The sequence below is a fragment of the Aulonocara stuartgranti genome, assembly GCF_965226115.1.
Source record: "Aulonocara stuartgranti genome assembly, chromosome: 7".
In the NCBI taxonomy this organism is placed as follows: Eukaryota; Metazoa; Chordata; class Actinopteri; order Cichliformes; family Cichlidae; genus Aulonocara; species Aulonocara stuartgranti.
Genome location: NC_138945.1, coordinates 31,354,212 through 31,365,372, shown reverse-complemented (window position 1 = coordinate 31,365,372; position 11,161 = coordinate 31,354,212). Strand labels below are relative to the sequence as shown.

The following is an 11,161-nucleotide window of genomic DNA, read 5'->3' as shown; positions in this document are numbered from 1 at the left end:
ACAAGTGGTTGACTTTTTTTATATATATAACTGTAGAGAAATAAGGTAAAGTTTTCTTTCTTTAACATTCACTTCATTGAGATGCTCTAGTGCTATCTCACATTATGAGTCCTGAGTGCTTAACTGTAAGCTCTATGTAAGAATTTGAGTTTGAGAAACTGAATATAGATTATTGGTCGTCGTCAACAAATAATAGCCTGCATAATAGATTTAAAGTCTACACTTACTTTAAAGTTTGTATTACAAGGTGCATTACTGTAACAAAATTAAAGAGAAGACACTAGCTTAATTTCAATCTAAATTTGAATATGTTTATCATAGAAACAGATATTTAATTGCTAACTTGAAGCCTAGTTTTTGGATGCATGAAAATACAGAAGTGTCACAACAGATGGCTAAATGAGCTACAGAAAAAAGACCCAGATGAAGGACGGACACATACAAACCAATGAGACAAAAGATAAGGCAGATGGGAACAGAGTGACAGGTACATTTCGTCCAGCAGTAGTAAGACAGATGCCAGGCAAGATAATAGACTGGAAGATACAAACCACACAGATGGATAGGTCAGCAGAAGGCAAAGGTAGTACACTCCAACAATGCCACAAACTGCTCTTTCAAAAGTATGAAAGATTTAAATTAACAAACACAATTTAAACAAGCAAACAAACAGTGAATGCTCATTTTCAGGAAAGCGGTATTTTTGTAAAGCTTGTAGTGATGGAGAATTCACTCCACAAGTGTTCTAGGACAGCGGTCTCCAACCTTTTTTGCGCCATGGACCGGTTTATGCCCGACAATATTTTCACGGACCGGCCTTTAAGGTGTCACGAATAAATACAACAAAATAAAACTAGTACCTGTACCAAAAAAAAGAAGATTTATTCATGACACACGTGAAAAGACCCAGGAAAACCGAGTTAACGATCAAAACAATAACAAAATAACGCTGAAAACTGATAAAAACCCTGAAAACCATACATTTCACACCAGAGCCTCAACTCTCGCGGCCCGGTACCAAAAGACTCACGGACCGGTACCGGTCCGAGGCCCGGGGGTTGGGGACCGCTGTTCTAGGACAAACATTAAGCAGGTACACTCTGTAGGAGAAAAAAAAATCTCATTTCAAATATGTAAACACTGGATAAGCTGATAAATTAAGATGGACAACCAGACTCTTTCATATCTCTTTTACGCATGCTTGGCAATCACTGCTCTTCTGCTCCTAATGAGATGTTAAAATGTAACTCTTCCAAGCTGCAGCTAAAAAGGTCAGGGTCAGTAAGGGGGGCTGGCTGAGCTTTTGGAAATTGGAAATCCCCTTTTCAATGGAATAATTGATGTCACCCTTGTATGCCTGATGAGCGGACTGGAATCCAACTGCCACAGTTTGCACTCTAATTGTTCTTGACTGTTAATCATAAAACTGAACGAAAAGCTGCACAAGTGGCTGTTTTATTCTCTGTGGAGGAGATCTAGGTGAGAGGTCAAAGTTAGTTTACAGGAAAAAAGAGTGTAAAACAGACTTTGCACGAGAATTTGTTATGTCAGAAAGCTGTTTTGTCATGTGGTAAATCTGTCCCTGTGACAAGCAGTGGTTTTTTAATATACTGCATTAGACCAACAGATGTGTTTTTCCACCTCTACCATTCATGGGGGAGGCGAAAAGGGAATTATTTCCAATAATTAGCTGTTACTGTTATGTCATTTATTGCTGCTGAAGCCCAGAGCACTGGAACCATTAATTGGTTTAATGTGTTATTTACTCATTAACAAACAGGTAAGCCAAATATAAAAAGAAATAAGTAAATCAGTGGTGCACTTCATGAGACGGGATCAACATTTTAGCTGGAAACCTGTAAAAAGCTGTTTTGCTTCCATCGTTATAGACATGTTCAATTACTTTGACACATAAGAGCTTATTCATGTCTAAACAAAACATTTAGCTAAATAAAATAAAATAAAAACAGAACTAACGTAACAATATTATGTCTTAAAAATAAATCACCTTAAATAAAATTAATATATCCAGTGAAAATCTTTTGTCAGTTTGGTGAAATCTGTAATCAAAACCTGCCTGTATGCAGCATTACTTTGCCATTGAAAAGTGTTGTGCTTTTATTGTTTATATTGCAATACCTATTCCGACTACCTATACCTATTTTATGCTATGTGCATAAGAAATAAACAGGTAAACCATGGAAAAAATTTCATTAGAAATTAAAAGAGGCAGCTTTTATAAGTACATTTTTTTAAAAGTTACAACTGCCTGAAGTTGAATTTTGATTATTTTCCATTTTTTATAGTAGACACACATTTGAAATAAACCTGCATACATTAAAAACAGACCAAAACATTCAGACTTTCATAACCCTGCTGTTGGAGACCTCGCTCTGTTTTTCATCCCGCATTCCTCATTACACCTCAGACCTATAGCTCAGCCTCCATAATCTCTTTACAGTTAGGGGCCGCCCACTCAGTCAGGTGATTGACATCCGCCGCCTCCAATGGCGCAGCAGCCCACTTTCCGGCCTCGTTCCTCTCTCCTCCTCCTGGTTGCTGTCCGACTTTGTTGCTCTCTTGCCCCGCTACTTCGTGTCTAGTGTCATCGGTGAGTCGAGGAACAACTCGTTGAGGTACCAGCCATGGAAGGCGACAATATAATAATGCCTGTTTGACTCGGGGATAGTTTCCAAGGTAAGTCCGGCCATTTAAAGTGTTTAAACCGGGCGGGAGAGGATTAGCGGCTAGTAAACTGCCTGTGTGTGTGTGTGAGGGGTGGTTGGTGAGGGATGTGGGGACGAAAAGTTTAATCCGCCTCACTACACGGGACAGGAGGGAATGAAGGGAAATGTACTCTACTGTTGTTCACAGTGGGGACTTGTCGTACTAGCCTCAATGTGGATCCCTGTTTAGGCTGTTAAACATCATACCACAGTCTTTTTTCCCTCTAATTGTATTTTAACTCCATGCCTTGTAATTATGGGTAAAAAGCTGGTGGTACCCTGGACAAAAAGCACTGGTTACAATGTGTTGTTCTTTTATTATTGATAAACTGAGCATGGCTGCTTTTTTGTTTCCACTGTTAATTAAATGTCTTTCAGTTGCTGTGTTTTAGTTTTAGATTTCATTTAAAAATGATGCAGTGAGAACAAGGTGCTGCATGATATTTAAATGTGTAAATATTGTTGTGATGGGTGGATTGTAGATTGGTGTGGTTTGGTTCTAGTGTACTTTTTGTATTATTGTTGTGGAAAGCGTGCTTGTGATTTGTCTAATTATTTTCTAAATATAGTAAAATAGTGTGATAAAGGTAAAGAAAAAATACTTTCACTGGCTTTCATTGACATGCTTTGGTTCCAGTTCTGAAAACCAAGCACGGGAACTCACTTGGCAGAGTATAAATGAAGCGTTGAAATCATGGCCACTGAAAGCACTTGTTGATGTAATAAACAAGATTAGTCTTCATCCTGCCCTTTGTTGTTGTATATTTATATCTGCAATTAGTTCAAGTTCCAGGTCAATAGCAAAAGCTAACGCTCTGAGAACTCAATCAGAAACAAATACTTACTATAATGCAGAAGCAGACAGAGATACAGACAAAAAAAGAAAAAGATGACAGAGACACTGGGATGGGGTCTCACTACAGATGTGCATTCCTCTAACCAGTGGAGTGATCAAGCTTTTAAATAGAGCTCAACAGGAATGCAAACAGACGAAGCAGAATGATGAAGCCTGGAGGTGTCTCAGGAGTAGGAAAGGGAAGGAAGGTGGGAAAAGAAATCAGAAAAGCAGGCAGCGAGCCTTTTGCTTGAAATTAGCCGTTTCTTGAATGTTGCTCCGCTAAAATGAAAATGTGGGTCAAAGTTCATGTTGTAACATCTGTCTTTATGAGCTTAAAGGCTTTAAGAAACTCATAGTTGCCCACAGTGTAAGCAGTACTTCTGTATCAGTGGAAACATTTGAACCTTGCCAATAACTTTGTGTATTCCAGCATCAGTGTACGTCTGTGATTCTTTAAAGAGGTGGATGCAGCGAAAAGTAGGATCAGAGTCCACTTTTATTGATCAAGGATTGCACTGGCTCAAGTACATGGCCCTCAACAAAAATAATTTTTACATGTACTGAAAACGAGGAATATTAAAGTAAGAGCTGTTGGATCGGTTATGATTTGTAGAAGTTCCGTGTTAAATTCTTGGAGATAGTTTTCAGGAGTCTTAGTACTATATGTCAAAGACAGTAACAAGACAAAACTGCATCTGCTTTATTAGTACTATTATTATTTGAATTTTTCAGATATCTTGTATTTTCAGAAAAAAAAAAAGACTTCTCATTAGTACTTTGTTACGTTATGTTGTAAATTGTCTTTTGACTCTGCATGCTGCGTCTGCCTGTCAGTTTGCTGCTGGAACACGTGAATGTCCCCAATGAGGGACAATAAAGGATATTTCTATTCTATTCTAGTTTCTTGTGAGGCGGAAGCAATTGTACTGTTAGCTACAGTTGGCCAATAGGAGTCCATTTTTCCACTTCACTCCCATGTGGGAGTAAAACAGAAAACCGGGGTTGCTTAAGCCAGTCTTGTGATGTTAATTTGTCCCAGGTTTTCAGTGGTTCCCTGTTTGATTGCTGTTTATTTTTCTCCTTTAAAATCCATTCAGCTAATTCTATGCAGAGAGACAGATCGTGTAATTGTTGTTTTGTCGTAGCCAGACGCACAATGGGCTGTGTGGAAAGAGAAGCCAAACACCTGGCGTAGCATGCGTGTCACTTACAGCAGTGTTTACTGTTTTTCATTCGGGAGGATGCATCTCAGTTTGGACACCTTTGCGAAGAACCAGATTTCTTGACCACTTCACCACTGTGAAACTAAATATACACTGACTAAGAAAAACGAGGCACACCGGGCACCTTGTTGTTTACCTCTGGGATGTTGGCCTACCCACGGATTAAAGCCTTCTGTCTCTATAAAAGGAAAACTTGATGGTATTTTTTGCTTTCTAAACATTGTGAAAAATAGTGGGAACAAATTTGCTTTTTGGAATCACAGACCACATACATATCCAAAAAAGAAAGGGAAATCCAGGATCCTAAGCAGAGTAAAACAAGTCGACTGTGGCTGACACCTGCGTGTTTTGGCTAATGAAAATATTATAGAAAACATTAGTAATCAATTTAATCGTCACCAAGAAATACACAGGATCCGAGGCAAGGTTTAACTTAACCCAATCTTCCCCATTGTTGTATGAAGTATTCATTAACTCGCAGCAGGTTTATAAAGACAGACCCCAGACTGTATAGTCTAACTTTCTTCACTTGAGCACATGTTCTGTACAGCTCAGTACAGTTAAACTCACCTTCTAACACCAGGGTACTGTTATTCAGCTCGCTTTCCCTGCAGACGTCTTTAGCTGGAAGTCCAATCTCTGCTCTAGCTCTGGCCAAAAACCACACGAGCACACAGATACACTCTGGCTCCACACAGACCTTGACGCAGACTTCTGCATGCACATATATGTAAACGATCCAATGGCTTTGTGCATGCACACTCACACATTCACATGCACGCGGAGCCAAACGCACATCCAAGCCTTCATACTCTTCTCCACACTCGTATTTCACTAGTCACTCACAGAGGGCCATGGCAATCAACTTTAAATTAGAGAGAAAGCTGCTCCAAGAACTTGAAGGCTGTTTGCCAGGTCTGAGGCCATACTTTTGGTGTGTGTATGTGTAAGTAAAAGAAAGAGCAGAAGGAGCCAGCCAGATATTAAACCAACATTGAGGGGCCTAGATAGGGGTCTCTCTAGTCCTTAGTGCTGCTGTTTAAGCAGTTTATCCCCACTCACCAGGAGCTGTGCTTAACTGTGCATTTGAAGAGTTATTTTGCAAGCCTCAAACTGGCAAACATTCCATTTCAACATATTTTATGAATGTCTGCCTTTGGAAGAGTTCCCACAGCTAGAAGCCACAAGATCAAGCCACTTAAGAGAGATGCGTCCTCTCTGTTAGGAGCTATGACTCTCTTCTGTGGTCAGCTGACCAATAAGGGCAATGATACTGTGGCGACAGCGAGGGTGAAAGTGTAATATTTGCTAGCCAGTAAGGATTTTTCCATCTCAAATAAAATCGAGCCTATTCTACAATAATTGTTTCCTTGTTAATGTATAATGGACTGGAACTTGGTGCTTTTCTACTCATTCATGCACACACTTGCACTCCGATGGATGCATCAGGAGCAACTTGGGGTTCAGTATCTTGCCCAAACATACCAATAGACCACCCGCTCTACCATCTGAGACCCAGCTGCCCTGAAATGTTAACATACACACTCTTTGATAAATGGGGCCTTGTGGTGAAAAGCTGAACTATGCTGGATCTGTTTTAGATAGCAGAACTGAACATAAGAATGCCACATCAATATTGGAAACAAATATGGCAGATATTTACACAAGTTTATAAAAAAAATAAAGCCCATAATAAAGTCCATAAGGACGCATGATTTTTGACATGGCTGTCAACATCTTCTTTATTTTTTATATCAGTTTTATCAGAACAGGTTTTATATCTTTTTATGCAGGGTGGAGACTGGACCATTGCGACCATTGGTACCTTGTTTTCCATCCGTGTAAAGAAGTGGCAGGAAATGAGTAGTTTCCTGCCATTGAGACACACTTTAGTAGTGTCTCAATCAGCCAATGCAAAATAGTTACTACTGTATCTTCCGCACTATAAGGTAGGGCTGCTCAATTAATCGAATTTTAATCACGATTACGATCTGGGCTTTCAACGATCATTAAAAATGACTGAGCCGATTATTAGCCCCTCCCTCGTGCTTTACTCTCGCGCTGCTCCGTGTGGCAAATCCAGCGCACCTCTCTGCATTTCGAACATGCGTCACAACAATTAAGAGCAGCGGTCCCCAACCCCTGGGCCTTGGTCCGTGAGTCGTTTGGTACCGGGCCGTGAGAGTTGAGGCTCAGGTGTGAAATGTATGGTTTCAGGGTTTTTATCGGTTTTCAGCGTTATTTTGTTATCATTTTGATCGTTAACTCGGTTTTCCTGGGTCTTTTCACGTGTGTTATGAATAACTCTTCTTTTTTTCGGTACCGGTACTAGTTTTATTTTGTTGCATTTATCCGCGACACCTTAAAGGCCGGTCCGTGAAAATATTGTCGGGCATAAACCAGGTTGGAGACCGCTGATTAAGAGGACCCGAGGGAAGCTCGGAAAGCTAAGCAGAAGTTATTTGGAGAGGAGAGTGACTGCTGTTGGTTGAAAAGAGAGGTAAAAAAAAGACTTCAGTGGTGTTGCACACTATTTTATATTATTTTTTAAAGTCATTATTCAATACATTCTTATTGTTAACCCTTTAAAGAGCCGCACGTTCAGTTTTGTGTAACTATTTTTAAATCCCTGTAGAACCTGAACCGCGTAAGCTAGCACAATAATTTTTTTTGTATATGAAACCGGAGGAGTTGTACTTACATCTTATGCCATCAGCTTGTCCTCGGTCACGGTTTCCTTCCACATAAAACTTTGCAAAAATTGCATAAAAAGCGCTTGCAGGAACAAAAACATAATATTACAGAAACACGCGTTGCCACTTCCCACAGTGAAACAGACGTCAGCACGAACTGTCGCATGTCCGCCATTTCCTGCCCTAAACCGGAAGTGACGTCATTTTCGCGGAAAATGTAGTTTTTTACTTGTAGGCCTTAAAAGCCTATACTGGTGTTTTTATAAGTCATGTTTGACTTTTCTGAATAGTTTCTGTGATGCTTAGAACTCGAATTACACTGCTGGAAATAGTTTATTTTGATGCACATGCTGTTTTCTTTGCAAATTTGCATCATAGGATAGTTTTTTCGTTTTTCCTGCAGTATATAAAAATTGGTGTATCTCAAAAATAAAACTATGAAGACACTCAAAATAAATTTCCTGTTGTTGTAAACTATTTTTTGCAACTTTTTTGTATTTAAAGTTTTGAGGGATAAGCCTCTTAAATTTCTCCAAGTAGAAATATATGTAACAAAAACGATTTTCAATTTATTTTTTTTGTAGTTTATTGCACTTTTATGCAATTAATGTAGTTACTATGGACTTAATGCATACATATTATTAAATTATGGGCTATAACAGTTGTATTGATGTATAGTAACTTGAAATGCTCCCAGAAATGGCACTACAGCATGTATAAAAAAAATAATATATATATATAAGCTCTGGCGGACTTGGTTCTATGGTAGGTCTTAAAGGGTTAAATAAATATCGTCAAATAATCGAGATCTCAATTTCAGTGAAAATAATTGTGATTATAATTTTTGCCATAATCGAGCAGCCCTACTATAAGGCGCGCTTAAAATCCTTTAATTTTCTCAAAAATCGACAGTGCGCCTTATGTATGAATTCTGGTTGTGCTTACTGACCTCAAACCGATTTTATGTGGTATGCGGCGCTCAAATGACTTTGGTAAGCTACGAAGCTGGACCACTTGATGGATTGTCAGAGCATTACCGTAGTCAGGAGCCTCGCAGAGTAATCTGGGTGAAAAACTCCGTCCGCTTCAGGTCCCAAAGTCAAACGAACACTGCGGCATCACTGAGTTTCTCGAAACTTTCTAAATTCTTTCATCTTTAATAAAATGATCAGCGTTGCTGCTTTACCAGATGTAACAATTAAGTTTAACATCCAGGCATCCATGAAAACAGAATTTATTAAATTTCACGGAGTTAGAAGTTAGCTTGCTATTTTCCACCTAAACATGTTATAGCATGTTCTGACTGAGAGATTTCTGATAAAATGAAAACGTACAGCTCTGCTATCACTTCCAACATAAATGAAGACAAAAAACTAAACAGCAGTGTCTTTTGTAGGGTTACTGAAGTTGGGCTAGCTGGTATATAATAATGTGCTACGTGACATAATCCATCCACAATACGAGGTTAGTCATTAATATACTGCAACAACACAGGAATGGAGCAGCGGTAAGAGAATTTAACATTAATGAATTAATGGTATGGAAGTTGAGGAAGCAAGAAGAATGAGTTGAGTAAAATTTGACTTATCTGACTGTTTTGTTTCGCTTAATGCGCCTTATGTATGAAAACAGACCCGTTCATCAACAGTGTGCCTTATGGTCCGAAAAATGCGGTAGTTGTCCTTAATTGTGGTCATAGGTAGCTGTTTCCTTTGTCAATTTTCACAATACATTCTATGCTGCATACTGTTTACATGATCTCTGGCATACATCTAAGTGTAAAAACTTGTCATCATGCCATTGAGGATTTATAGTTGTTGGTTTGGCTTTAAGTATGGTTAACGGAGAAGGCAGTGACGGAAATATACTGCTTATGATTGTGATTGTTCCTGTGCTTTTTCTTCGGCCCGTGTGTCAAGGATTAAGCCGCTTATTGTAACAGTATTTCACAGAAAAAGTTAATAAGATAAAATGTCGTGAACTGACATTTGAATTCAAACTTTGTTTGAATTAAGGAAACCAAGTGGAAAATGTGATCATGTGTTTCACATTAGACACTATTATAGGGTACTGTACTCAACCCAGCAGCATCGTGTCTTCAGTGCTGTTGGATTGAAGGCATGTGTGTAAGTAAGTGTATTTACAGCGTCCACATTTTAGAATTTATAGCAAAATAAACACTTTGTTTTATCAGATCACTGATTGGTGGAAGCCTAAAGATGCAAGGTTGAAATTCTCATTTAATTCATTGCGTTTTTAAAGCAATTTCATTGCAAAGTCATTGTCTTTGCAATGGTAGCCTCTTTGTAGAAACTTCTGTGTGGCAGGGTTTTTGTGGATCCAGGGAAGATAACTGCTAAAGAATGTACTTCCTTCCCTTGCAAATGTACTGGATGATCTTCTGGACCTCGGCAGGATCTCTCAGGAAACTATGCTTTCTGTTTGTCACAAAGAACGATAAACCCTAATTTTACTGCGTGCTTTTACTATGATGATGAAGAAAGGTGCTGTGAGGTGTGTATGCTTGTTTTACTGTGAGCAGCATATATGAAATATTAATGTCCATGTGACTGAAAAAATGGGTACTTTTGGCACCTTGCTGCCATTTTGCCAGTGAAAATAACATCTATTAGGTTTAGCTGTATAAACAGTAACTCTTCTTTCCAATGCAGTGTTGACTCTGAAAACAGAGCTCACTTGGGAGATTATTAGTGCTTGGCAGAACCTTAGTCTGTTCTAGAAAAACACTATATTGATTGCAATTCTACCTCCACATTATGCACGGTTATTTGCAAAGCCATCATGAAGAATACAGTGGATTGATTTACAAGCTGGTGTGGAAAAGTTACCAAAATTTTACCTTTTTTTTAGCGCTAACTTCCACCGAGCAGGTGGTCATATTTAACATGACTGCCATGTCAAAAATATTGTTTTGAAAGTTGTGAACCTGTTGTTTTCAGCATTCGAAGAGGTCCTTGCTTTATTCTCTCTGCAGGGTTTATTTTCAGAGACAGGGAAGAACTCTAAGGGCTAAAGGGGAAAGAGATGATTGGTGCTCTTATTTTAGCCTTTGGTCAGTGTAAGTAGTGGTGCTTTCAAGTCTGTCTCCAGTATACGTTAGGTAGCTAAAAAACCTTGTCACCTTGCAATTGACCGTAGTTGCTAGTGAAATGAGTACAGTTTTTTTCAGTCAAGTGTAATTTTTGTATTTTCTCTAATAAATGTATGGATTTTGAGTGCAGTCCAGTGTGGAGACAGCAGCCTTGCATAGACAACATTGCATAGAAACTTGCATAGACAACATTTGCCATGCACATATGTTGTTCAGGCTTTGACCCAGAGTGGCTATGGCAGAGGCTTTGGTAACCTGTAGAGTTGATAAACATAGTGTTGTTGAAGCTCACAGTCAAAAATTAAAACAAATGTTTTAAAAAAGGGAGATTTTCTGGTGTGAATAATGTATTTGTGTTTTTGATAATCCAAAACAGTCCTTAGTGCTCCCTGTGTGTTCAGTTATTTGCATCAGTGATTCAGTGATTCCACTGTGTGGTGGGGATGGGGGGGGGGGGGGGGGGGTCATGTTTGTGTACTCCACATATGAATTGCCATTCATTTGTTTGTATTGGTATTTGCATGGGGTGGGATTTGTTTTGACGTATCTCGAGAAAAGCTCATCACTTG

At 38.9% G+C, this 11,161-nt stretch overlaps 2 protein-coding genes across 4 annotated transcripts in view; one reads left to right on the top strand and one right to left on the bottom strand.

The window, feature by feature from the left end:
* Positions 1-11,161, bottom strand: part of musk (muscle, skeletal, receptor tyrosine kinase) — a 118,543-nt gene that overhangs the window by 57,106 nt on the left and 50,276 nt on the right. The gene's annotated exons all lie outside the window — the stretch shown is intronic.
* il11ra (interleukin 11 receptor subunit alpha) overlaps positions 2,495-11,161 on the top strand; it is a 51,832-nt gene continuing 43,165 nt past the window's right edge. For 2 of the 3 annotated variants that reach the window (XM_082538881.1, XM_082538880.1), the window contains exon 1: positions 2,495-2,697. The gene's annotated coding sequence lies outside the window, so the exon portion shown is untranslated. The remainder of the gene's footprint in view (positions 2,698-11,161) is intronic. The other variant, XM_082538879.1, reaches the window with a different exon arrangement.